Source organism: Ursus americanus, chromosome 12 (assembly GCF_024610735.1).
Source record: "Ursus americanus isolate L20-20 chromosome 12, mUrsAme1.1.p, whole genome shotgun sequence".
Lineage (NCBI taxonomy): Eukaryota > Metazoa > Chordata > Mammalia > Carnivora > Ursidae > Ursus > Ursus americanus.
Genome location: NC_142138.1, coordinates 55,575,861 through 55,589,308, shown reverse-complemented (window position 1 = coordinate 55,589,308; position 13,448 = coordinate 55,575,861).

The following is a 13,448-nucleotide window of genomic DNA, read 5'->3' as shown; positions in this document are numbered from 1 at the left end:
AGGCCATCTTAGAGATGCTCTGCCACATAAAGATTTTATGAGAAATTGAATGAAAACACTTAAAGGATAAAATATGGATTAAAATATACCCATTGAAGGAAATTTAAGTTAATAATTAATAATAAGAAAATATGTTATTTAAAAATAGGATAACTTTGTGGATAGGATTAATAATTGCCTTTCTCATAAGATAGGCTCAATATGTGTTGGCTATTATTGATGTTGCCTTTTCAGTAGTGGACTTGTGGTTGAATTTGTCAGAATAGCAGTGATAACAACTAGCATTTATATAGTAATCAGTAGATGCCAGGCATCCACATACTTGGTAAATACCAATTTATTTAAAGCCTCGCAATTAACCTGTGAGGTAGGTGTTATTGGTTAGTTACATGTTAGAACTGTGATGACAGAACTGAGAAACAGAAAGTTAAGCAACTTGCCCATGGTCACACAGCACGTAGGCAGTAAAGCCAGCATATAAATCTAGGTTTTTTGGTTTCAGAGCCCAGGCTCTTAACCAGTATGTTATTTATGCAGATTATACTTTTGGTGAAGGAAAACTAAAGAAGCATCAACTGCAGGTCAAATAAAATAATAGGCTGTTTTATTTCGTGTTCACTTGTATCATAATGTACTTGGTGAATAATACTGTGTTTCCACTTAAGTGATAACACCTAGAACCCAGATCTTGGTTTCTAACACCATTCTTCAGTAAAAGGAATCAAGGCTGCTTAGAAAAATAGCTGACTTTAGGGCTGAGGTAGGATATGTACTAGATAAGCCTGGAGTATCTTGTAGTGCCAGAAAATAAGAAAATGCTCAAAAATAAAAGGAAACAAAAAGTTCTATTGGGGAATGTCAAAGGAATGAAACCAACTTGAAAGAACTCCTACTGGCCAAATTGGAATCAATTTGAGCAACAAAATAAGTAACATAGTATAACTCAAAGCATAAAATAAATATTCATGGGTCCATCCTGCTATAAATAAATGATGGGATAAATAAATGAAGAATAGGTAAATCATACTTAGAAAAAATTGTCAAATAGTATATGTAACTCTCCTCCTCTAGGAGGTTCAGCTTCCTCCTATGTCTTTAGGTTGAGCCGTTCCTAGTGACTCACTTCCAAAGAATGGAGTTTGGAAAGGGAAATAACAGGTCTCTTCACTCTTACAGTGTGATGAGAGCTGACAGACACCACATTAACCAAGAGATCAAGTTTGACTTCACCAATGATAAATTATGTTGATGTCATGTACTTGCTGATATGATGTGATGAGAAGGGCACTGATCATGAGAAAACATATTTAAAAATCTAAATTGAGGGATGTTCTATGGACTACGTGACAGCAGTCTTCAAAGTGTCAAGGCCATGAAAAACAAGGAAAGCCTGAGAAACTGTCACGGACCAGAGGGGACCAAGGAGACGTGACAAGACAACCAAATGCAGTGTGATATCCTGAACTGCATCTTGGAACAGAAAAAGGATGCTGGCAGAAAAACCGGTGAAAAACGAAGGAAATATGTAGTTGAGTTAATAATTCAGTTAATTTCTTGGTTTTTAAAAAAGGGGGAAGCTGGGTGAAGGGTTTACTGGAACTCTCTGTACTATTTTTTGTGATTATTCTGAAATCTAAAATTATTCCAAAAAAGTTCTTGAAATAATAATATGGCATATCATGTCTATTTATGAGTATTTCCTTAATAAGAATACATGCACAAACACAGAGTCAAACACAAAGGAAAACAGTCTAGAAGGAAATATATCATTAAATATTAAATGTGGATATCTCTGGGTCTTAGGGTTATGGATTAATTCTTTCTCCCCTTAATATTTGTCTATAGTTTTCAATTGCCTATAATGAGCATATTTTACTTTCATAATTAAAAATGTGAAAAAAGGAAAAGCAATGTAGTATAAACACAGCTTATGAACAGCATTTGTTAGAGTTCTCAGAATGTTAATTGATGCAAATGAGAATGTTAACTAATTTTTTCAAGTAGCCAAGAAGCAGTATAGTGGGAGCTGGGATGCTAGTTGGGTAAAGCATCTGGAGGGTATAGACACACTTCCTGTTTTCTAAGCTTCCTCACTTTGGGTAAAGATGCGCAGTGCTCTTGGTGGTTTATTTCTATTCTTCATTTAAAAAAGAACTAACTTTGCAAATTGTTGAGTGTCTGCACTCCAGTTTCCTCATTAGGGACTAAATTAAGTACTAAGGAGTAGGACTGGAATAAAATGTGTTAAGTTCTTTGTAACGAGCTATACAAATGGGAGAGAGTAGTAGTAGTAGCAGCAGGAGTAGTAGTAGTAGTAGTAATAGCAGTAGTAGTAATGGTGGTTATAATTTGCTGGTGTGATTGTTCAATATTGTTCAGTACAATGTGGTATCTTGTGTTGGATCCTGGAACACATAAAAAAAATCACAAGTGGATTTATCAAGAATGCACATTGTAGATACTGGTTCCTCACAAATTCACTTCATTCATTTGACTTTGAAGTAAGGTATAAAGTTTAAGCAATGCTGGAAAACCACTTACTTAATTGTATTACCTTCTGTAAGAAGGCTTTACTGTCTACCCTAAGAACTATCCTTGGTGCCTTCACTATAGCTTATGGTTGTGCCTAGTACAGCACTCAGCACGCTCTAAGACATGTATTTCCATGTCTGTTTCCTTCACTATTCTGGGCTCTTTGTGGACAGGGCCCTGTCTTAGGCACCCCTGTATGCTCTACAGCTCCCAGGACAATGTTTTTTCCGGCATGTATTAAGTGCTCAAATATATTTACTATATTGAATTATTGGTACATTATTCAGATGGGTTTAGAATTTTGTTTTAAGGCTTTTGGAAAACAACCAGATTTTAGAGGATAACATCATATTCCAACAAAGTGATAATACATTTTGGAAGAGCTGTTTGACTGGTGAAATACTTCTTATTGGCATCATAAAAAAGAAATGTGAAGTATTTATTAATGTGCAGTGAAATACTGGTGGAAATAAGGAATGGAATCTGCAGGGGTTTTGTAAAAATAGAAGGTGATTCATCAGGTCACATTCTGTGCTTTCAACTGAAAGGGGCTATGACTTCTTTCAGAAGTGATGGGCACGCTACTCACCAGACACTCTGTGAAGCCATTTATTTCACCATGATTGTATTTTCACACAATTGAATAAGGCAAGTATTATTACCCCCAACTTTTGAGCAAGCAAGTAAGTTAAGACAGGTTAATGACTTGCTCAAGGTCACACAGAGCTAATGTCGGGAAATACATCTTCGCATAATATCAGTTTCCTATAGACCATGCGTATAAGTCTGCTTGGGCTCTACAGCAAAATACCATAGATTCGGTGGCTACAGAAATTAATGAATTAGTTAATGAAATTAGTGAATTAATTTTCTTTTAGTTCTGGAGTCTGGGAAGTCCAAGATCAAGGTCCTGGCAGATTCAGTTCTTGGCGAGGGCTCTCTTCCTGGCTTGCAGAGAGCCACCTTCTCTTTGTGTCCTCACATGGTGGAGAACACCAGGCAGTGTAAGAAGTTTCTTCATACAAGGGCACTAATCTTTCCAGAAAGCTTCAACTCATGATCTCATCTAACTCTCATTACCTACAAAAGGCTGCATCTTCAAATACCATTGCATTGAGGGTTAGGGATTCAGCCTATGAATTCTGAGAGACACAAATACTCCATAACATTGTGATAGTGGATTTAGGGTATTGGCATTTTGCTTTGAGATGTATGGACTTAAGTTTTATGTAGATACTTTTAAAGGCTTTATCCTTTAAAAAGACATCTTCCATTTTTCAGTCTAAGAATTATTTCAGTCGGGGGGCTGGGAGTAAAACGAGGGATTTTGTGAATTGACTTAAAATCAGACAAAGGAAAACAAAGTTTAAAAAGTCAGATTTTAAAGCTTTTCAAAAATTCTTCTAAAACGGGGGTTATTACCAACTTGTGGCTGATTTCATTAGTCAATTTGTATTCATCCTTGTTGATTGTCTTTCTGTCCCCTCGGAGTTCCATGTTCTATTCTCCCTGGCAAACACACTCTTTAATGAAAATGTGTTGAGTGTTGTGCTTGACAAGTAGTGATTGACCACTTTCATGTACTTTCTATGATTAAGTAATTAATTCCCATTGGTAGATCTCTTTGTCCATATGAGATGCAGAATAAATAAAACTAAAGGAACTAATATGACTACTTTAACCCTTGACTGGAGACTCCTCACTGGGATTTGGTTTTCTCTAGCTCCTGCATAAAACTGTGGTCTAGGAATTGAATTCTGAATGCTGAGTTGCCACTTAAAGACACATTTACTCCAGAGGCTTTTTGAGATGAAGAGGGAGACGGAGAAGAGAGAGGGGGAGGGAATAACAAAAGCAATGACAGAAGCATTTTCCCCTCAGACTTCTTATGTATACAATGAAGGAAAGAGAAGCTAAACAAAATTCCCTTGACTCTGCCTACTACATTCCTTTGTAAACCTTACTTCCATGTCTCAAAATGAGTTTAAAATGGCAAGCATATTGGAGGAAAGAATCTCAAATATGTCCTTTTCTCTTTCTCTAATGCCTCACAAATGAAAATTCTGCTTAAACACCTTAAATATGGCTTGCTTTTTTTTTTGGTTTCCTTTAAAAAGAAATCTCATAGTCTCTTTATTATTTACTGACCTTTAAATATTAGAATTCTATAGGAAAGCAAAAGGACTCAAACTCAGAATTAGCTTGGAGTGATTTGAAGCCTATTTTGTTCATTTTTCAACAATCAAATCAGTCTGCTGTGTTCATTGCTTGTGAAGCAGTACTACGGAAGCATCATTCAGGGAAAGAACATTGCTAAATCTTTTAATAAAGTGACTCTTGTCTTAATTAAACCTTACATCCCAAATTTCCACTCTCCCAGCCACATAAACAAGAGAATTCTGTAATGCCCAGTTGAAAATAAATAAAACCCCACACCGTACCCTGTACAATTTAAAATGGAAGGATTCCAGAAATAACAGAAAATAACAAGATTACTTGATTAAGGATAAACAAATTACAAAAAAAAAAAAAATAAGACGTCTAAATAACTAGTTCAAATTCAAACCATATTTGAGCCAGATGACGTTGTTTTCACAATGGGCCTTAAGTGGCATTCCAAATCTTTGTTCCAAATCTCTGCCCAGATGTTGTATTTGCCTCGAGCAACTAACCAACAGTGGGAGATAAAAGTAAAGTAATGAAATTTGTTTCGTGTTCATTGACTAAAATACAAGTCTTCATGTACTTTGGTTCTATCATATGGCTTAATTTTTTAGTTGTTTGTACTGGTTTATTGTCAGGGTTTTCAATTTTTCTTTCTTCTTCTTCTCTTTCTTTCTTTTAGTGCTTTTTGGTATGCTGGTCCAACTCTCCATGAAGGGAAAGAAAGTCCTGCTACATTCTCCTTTGATTTGTAGGTCCTGGAATCTATTCGGGTATTTTGCTTCAAACTCATTGAGTTGCCAGTGACTGAGTAATGGTTTTGCACATGTGTTCCATGTGCTGGGTTTTATGGAGTAGATTGAGTTAACTAATAGAGACTCTAAGACTTTTAATTTAATACAAAAGTAGACCTCTTTATTAAAATAGCAAAACATTAACGAAGATTCCTAAGCCCTATCTTTAAAAGATTATACAAGGTGATGAAGATTTTGAAGAAAACGAACATCTAGGTGCAATTAGATACCTTTTTCATTATCTGTAATTGTTACCTACTTAGTCCAAACCTCATCTTATTAGATTTTGATGAGAATGTTCCTCTGAAATGCACCAGTTTCTCTTAATGTAGGGGCAAAACAAGCCTTTCTGGATCATGGAAATGTGCACAGAAATTAAAAGTAGCTTTCCTCAACTTGCTTGATTTTGTTTCCTAAGATAAGAGTTTTATAACTTATTTTCCTCTTTCACTAAGGCCTTTATTTCCTTTGCCAGTACTCTCAATTAGCCATTTAACTAGGACTTTCTTCAAAAGTGGAGAAGGAAAAAATTATAGTCATTGCTACATGAAGTTCTTAGATTGTTACCTTCCAGTTTCTGTTCAATGGGATCCGTTCTTTACTGCTCCTTTCTCAATACCAAATTTACTACAAAACTACAAAACTAAAATCTATAAGGAAAAAAATCACTTTTTTGAGAAAAAAATTACATTCCTTCAAGTTTTGAATGTATTAGCAATGCATTTCAAAAAGAGTATGGAAAACATAAAGTACACGTTAAACGCTAATTTCAATATAGCTTATTCTCATTAATTTAGAGACATTGAATTATGAATTCACCAGTTGTCTAAGCTTTTAAACCTAGTCTCTACCACAAATTTCATTGCTTAGCAGCAAAACCCAAGGAAATATATTGGAAAGAGAAACTGTTGTTACTATACAAACTGTTAAGGATTAATGAAGGACAAAATAAGAAACAATCTCATGAAAATGCCAAATGTCTTTCCTAGGTTTCTAGTTGAGATCTTGAATTTCTAATTATATTTGACATAAAAATAAATACAGATATAAATTTGGAGCTGTTTATGAAGTTCTCTCTTCCTCCTCCTCCCCCTCTTTCCCTTTTGCACTCTCTCTCTCTCTCTCTCTCTCTCTCACACACACACACACACACACACACACACACACACACACACACACACACGGAAGCTAACAAAATGGGTATAGTAGGCAGGGTAGATTGCTTCTTTAAAAGCCATCACCTCTTCCTCCTGGCTAACAGGATCCCAACTTTTTCTTATGTCATGAAGAGATCTCCTATGTAATCTCAGGAGAGCCAGGCAAAAAATAGGGTAGAAATGAGCTATCAAGAGAAAGCTGGTGAGCAGTATTCCTTAGAAGAGAGAGGCAATGTCTTGCACTTTCTATCTTCGAAGAGAGTCGTGTGGCCCAAGACGCTGGAAGCTGCTTGAAACCAAAGTGGCTGCACCTTGAAAATTACAGAAAATCCAATCTAGGACCCTAGCTGTATTCAACCTTGGAACCATATCTGGAACTGACTCCGTCCAGTCACCCAGTTAGAGAAAAAAAAATAATCCACTATTCACAGGGGTAAAGTATTTAAAATACAGTTCTTTTTTCCAAAATGTCAATGACCCAGTCCACTTTTAATCAAATAAAGACATTACAGTTTTAATAAAGCTGATATTCCTAATTATAAAAAAATTACCAATCATTAAAATGTATACGAAGTTATCCAAAATATTCCACTACACAAAAATGATTATTTAAAGTCGATGAACGTCATTCATATATATGTGTATCCTGATACAGATATACTTACTAGTATTTACTAAAAGGGTTCTATTTAATCTTTCTCTGAATTTTTACTGAAAAAAAGAAATTGAACTGAAACTAAAGGAATTCAAAATATTTTAAAGTAAATTTGCGCCTAAAAAGACATTATTTTTTAATTTAACTTTTCCATTAGAAAAAGAAAATCCAGTTTTTTTAATTGAGAGTTTAAACTCTTTCTCTTCTTGAAAATTGAGTTGTGCACTTACAGCCGTGTCCAGTGTCCACTGAAAGAGATGGGGTTGCCGTAGGTGGACTGTTCCCAGGCTTGCCCTTGGCTGTGGGTCCAGTTGTTCGGATTTCAATGATTCTTGTCCATTTTCTTTACCTCATTCTCCAACCCCCCTGCGAGTTCCGTCAGTGATTAATCTCCTTCCAATAAAGATCTTTTCTATTTAAATCATCTAGGACGTATTTCTCTTATTAGATCCATGAACACCGACTGGTACAAAGGTTGTTTGTATTTTTATTTTTATTATATATTGAGAGATTGCTTCTACCAGAGGCCAAAATGTTTTCTAGTTTTTATATTTTATGCAACTTTCATCCTCATCAGAGATTATCTCTCTTTTAAGTATTAGTTTTATCAATCTGATAATGACCAAAACTATCTCAGGGATAACTTCAAGTTTCCTTAACTACTAATGAGGTTGCACGAGTAGTGACCATGTATTTATCACATTTTAATTTGTTTCTCAGTTATTTACCTAAGTGTATCATTTGACCATTTCCCTATTTGGTGGTTTGTCTTTTTCTTACTCATTTGGAAAAAGATTCTTTGTATGCTATACACAGTATTTTCTTTTCTGTTCAATATGTTGCAAATATTTTTCCTAATTTTTGTTACTTCATTATGTTATCATTTTCTTCTTTTTAAAAAGATTTTATTTATTTATTTGACAGAGAGAGAGAGAGCAAAAGCAGGTAGAGTAGCAGGCAGAGGGAGAGGGAGAAGCAGGCTCCCTGCTGAGAAAGGAGCACGACTGGGGCTTGATCCCAGGATCCTCGGATTGTGACCTGAGCCAAAGGCAGTCGCTTAACCAACTGAGCCATCCAAGCACCCTATGTTAACATTTTCTGCAAAAAAATATTTAATTTCTACTTGATTCAAAACATCTATTTTATTTCTTAGATATTCTGGATTTTCCATTTTGGTTAAGAAGGTTCTCCTGCCCAAAGTTATATCGATGTATATCTATTTTTCTCTAAGTACTTTAAAAAATATTTAAGTTCTTAATCCATCAGAATTTTTTTCTAAAGATGTATTAATTTTTTTAGAGTGAGAGGGGGTGGGTAGGGGCAGAGGGAGGGAGAATCCTAACCCAACTCCATGCTGAGCTCGGAGCCTAACATGGGGCTCGATCTCACAACCCTGAGATCATAACCTGAACCAAAACCAAGAGTCAGGTGCTTAATCAACTGTGCCACCCAGGCGCCCCCCATCTGAATTTATTTTTGTATTTCTCGAGTATGAAGTACCAGTTCAACTTCATTTTCTGCTGTATCAATAGCTGATTGCACCAACACATTTTCTAAATAAACTGTATCTCTTCTGATTAATTTATACCATCTTTGTCAAATAGTGAATCCTTACATAGGGTGTGATATACTATTTTTAGACTATCTATTTTGTTCCATAGGTTTATTTTTTCTTCCTATCATGATACTGTTGAACTACAGAGGATTTATAATAATTCTTAATATCACCTAGGATAAATCCTCTTTCATTACACTGTTTCTTTACGGTTTCCTCTAATTCTGCCACATTAACTTTAAGATAATTTTATCCATTTCCTCCATCCTCTAAAATAAACTTGGTATTGGAATTAAAAGTATGTATTAATATGGAGGAAATTCACATTTTAGTGATATTTAATTTTCCCATCCAAAATTATATTATATATTTCATTTTTTGTTCTTTGAATCAGAAAGTTTCCTATAGGCAGTGCCTGGGTGGCTCAGCTGGTTAAGCATCTGACTCTTGGTTTTGGCTCAGGTCATGATCTCATGGGTCCTGAGATCAAGCCCCAAGATCAGCAGGGAATCTGCTTGAAGTTTCTCTCCTCTGCTTCTCCCCCTAGTCACACTCTCTCTCTCTCTCAAATAAATAAATACATCTTTTTTTTTCTTTTTAAAGAAAGTTTCCTATAATGTTCTTCACATAAATCTTAAACTTCCAGGGCACCTGGGTGGCTCAGTTGGTTAAGCATTTGCTTTTGGCTCAGGTCACGATCCCGGGGTCCTGGGATCGAGTCCCTGCATTGGGCTCCCTGTTCAGAGGGGAGCAAGCTTTTCCTTCTCCCTCTGCCTCCTGCTCCCCTGCTTGTGCTCTCTCTCTCTGTCATATAAATAAATAAAATCTTTTAAAAAAATCTTAATCTTCCTTGTTAAAGTAATACTTTGGTATTTAATAGTTTTTGTTGATATTGTAAATGAATTATTTTGTCCCATTCCAATTTCAAGCAGTACTGCTGGTATAGAAAACGTTATTGATTTTTATATTATATCTTGTATTTATCCTCTTTACTAATTTTCTGCTTAATTTTAGTAGCTCTGTTACTACAGTGTTTTGTCTCTGACTTTTTATTTATTTTTATTACTTTTTTGTATGTTTGAGGAGCTTAGAGTGGAAATTAGGATTGCCACAAAAGGAACTCAGAGAGAAATAAAAGCTTAGTGGAATATTACAGCAAGTTAATTGAATATTTTAAAAGAGAATTTTTTTTTAAAGTCTTTTAACTCCCACTTAAAATACAAAACCCTGGGCTTGATGTCACATGATAGCGTTTCTTCCATGGTGAGATGACGTTACCTCAAGATATGACATAGAAAAATGGAAATCAAGCTTTACATCTTTTTGTTCCTGATAGGATTATGGGGAAAGACAAAGGAAAGAAGACGAGATTGAGGTTGGAGAGATACTGGATGAAATCTCTGGGTCTACAGGATCTTGTTTGTCAGCTCTGAAATCCTAGATGGGGAGGACTCTTGCCTTATTCCTGTTAGTGAGCTGAAGAGATCACTATGCAGAACAAGCCCAGGGCCAACATGGAATCATGGTCAACCAGAGAGAGAGTCTATTTTGTACTTGAGGAGCTTGCTTGGATCCTGTGGGGCATGGACATGGATTTGAGCACCAGTAAGAATGTCACGGGGCCATAGAGGGAAAAGAGTGGTGGTGCAGGTTTGGGGAGGGGAGGAGCAGCTGGGTCAGGGGCCAGATGGAATATAATGGAGACTCAGAGTGGTCTTTAGCACCACTGCGAGCCCAGCAAAGGCTTAGTCAGCAGAGAGGGGACACCATCTCCTGATGTAGCTGAGAAATAGAAGACCACAGTTTCTTTACACAAAGAGAGGATCCCAACAGGCAAGGATAAGATCAGGCCAGTTAAATACTAGTGGACTCAAAATGACACACACTTAAAGACAAGCACAAGGTTGAGGAGAGCTCTCGTGTATATCCAGGTAACATTTATTTTATTTTATTTTATTTTATTTATTCAACAGAGATAGAGACAGCCAGCGAGAGAGGGAACACAAGCAGGGGGAGTGGGAGAGGAAGAAGCAGGCTCATAGCGGAGGAGCCTGATGTGGGGCTCGATCCCATAACGCCAGGATCACGCCCTGAGCCGAAGGCAGACGCTTAACCGCTGTGCCACCCAGGCGCCCCCCAGGTAACATTTTAAACAGAAGCATAGAAAAGAAGGGGGAAAAAAAAAGAGTAGGCCAAATCCAAAGAGAATATTTAAATGATCAGATTACATATACAAGTAGTTGACTAAAATTAGATTTTTTTCTTCCTGCCACTATTAAAGAAAAAAAAATTGTGGGCACTTGTCAAAAATGGTGAGGAAGGCTTTATTAAAAAACTGTTGCAGGGGGGGGAGACTGAATGCAACACTGAATACAATATGGACAAGACAGGATGCATAGCCAACTGGCAGGGTGAAAAAGTAGATGGAAAATTACCAAGAGGAATTTGGTTAGACATTGAGGTTTTAGGGAAAAAACAACTTGATTAGATATCAAGGGTGGAGGAAGAGGAGCTCAATTAGATATCCAGGGTGGGGGATTCCCAATTAAACTGATTTAGGGGGATTCTTTACTAAAACTGGATTCAGCAGCCCAAGGATACCATTTTTTTTTTTCCTGTAAAGTAAATTAAATTTCTGTTACGTTGGTATAATGCTCTTTCTATAATTGCTTTATATACGTAGTTTAAAAAGTCAAATTGATCTATAAGACTAAAAATAAATATGGTAATTCTTACCGCATCACACCGTACCTGATCCATAGATTTTTTTTAACAAAATAAAGTTCATGCTACTGATATTAATTTAGTACATTTCTCTTGACTTAGGATACAGATGAAATCATATTGTTTCTCTTTCAGAACTCAAATTTAGGGGTGCCTGGGTGGCTCAGTCAGTTAAGCTCTGCCTTTGGCTCAGGTCATGATCTCATTCCTGGGATAGAGTCTGGATTCAGGCTTCCTACTCAGCAGGGTGTCTGCTTCTTCCTCTCCCTCTGCCTGCTGCTCCCCCTGCTTGTGCTCTCTCTCTCTCTCTCTGTTAAATAAATAAATAAAATCTTAAAAAAAAAAAACCTCAAATTTATTTAAAACTCACAATTGGGAATCACAGAAATTTCTTAGAGATCTTTTATTCCTCATGATTATTTTGGTAAAAATTCCAAGTATTTCTGTTTTTTTTTTCATTGTTTCATCTCGAGAAAAATGTTTCTTGTAATTTTACTGATCTTTCTTTCCTTTCCCTCTTCTGTTTCTTCTGGTTCTTTTATTAACTCTTATTCTTGGCCCAATTCAAATAGCTCCTCCTCCTGTAACTAGTCACCTTCCTGTTTTTGTTCTTATAATGTCTTTTTGGCACTTATCTCATTATTTACATTACAACTGTTTATGTATTTGTCCCTTCCTTCACTTTGTGAATGCACAGAAGGCAGAAACTGAATTGGGCTTGTCTTTGTATACCCAGTGCTAACACATGGCTGGGCACAGAGTTAGTGCTCAAAAATATTTTTGTGAGTATGTGCTGTAGAATAAGCAGAAATGTAAAAGTCTTTGTGATATTTACAAACTATTTCAAGAGATGACACGAACAGGCTAATTCACTCCTTTTCTTTGTCAAAGCAATTATAGATTTTTCTACTTTATAATCTAAAAGGATTTTTAAAAACATTTTGCCCTTGTGTATGCTGTTTCTTTGTTATATTATGACTATCTGGGAAAAGGGAGAGAAATTTAGGAAAGACTTAAGAAGGAGACAAGGAAAAAAAGAGAGAAAAAAGAAAAAGAAAAAAAAAAAAAAGAGAGAGAGAGACAGAAAAGAGGATAGTTAGAACACCAGGAGGCAGGGATGAGAAGAAAGCATTATGTTCACCCTAGGGAGAATTTTAGTTTTATGCCCAATTGAGCTATTGAATTATGTCAGTGCACAAGCCTGCAGAAGTCTGGGGGAGCAATATATTACTAGCAAATAAGAAATAACTGTAGATCCCAACTGTACAAGCTATTATAAGAGGAAGGTTTTACATTACCTGTAGCATCTAAACTGGAGCTGCATGACCGTGGATCAGTGATGTTCTGGAAGACTTGGTCTAGATTAATAGTTTTCAAACTCTGTTCCTCATTGGAGTTTCTGAGTGGTCCTCAGGAACCACGAAGAGCGGGGAAGCTAAGGTTTTCATCCTCTTGTCTTCAACTAGAACAAGTCTTGATTAGTTTTACATTTTAAGTTTCCAAGTAAAGAAGTGAAAAAAAGTCTTCCACAGAGTTAATAATATTTGAAAACTGCTGGTCTATATTTCATTGCTTCTCAGGCTTGGCTGTGCATCAGAATCCAGGGGGAGCATCATAAAATTACTAATTTCTGGGTATTTTTCCATACCTGCTAAATCGGAGTCTATGCAGCTAGGTTGTAATATCTGTATTTTTGCCAAGCTCCCAGGCAAGTGTTCTTCAGCTGGCTTTGGTATTAATGACCTCTAAGTTGTTTTTTTTTTTTTCCTTCCAAATTTTAAGACTCTATAGTTCTTTTTAAATTCAGCTAGAGTTTTAACTAGGAAAAAAAAAAAACAACCATAGACACCTCCTACTTCCACACGTGT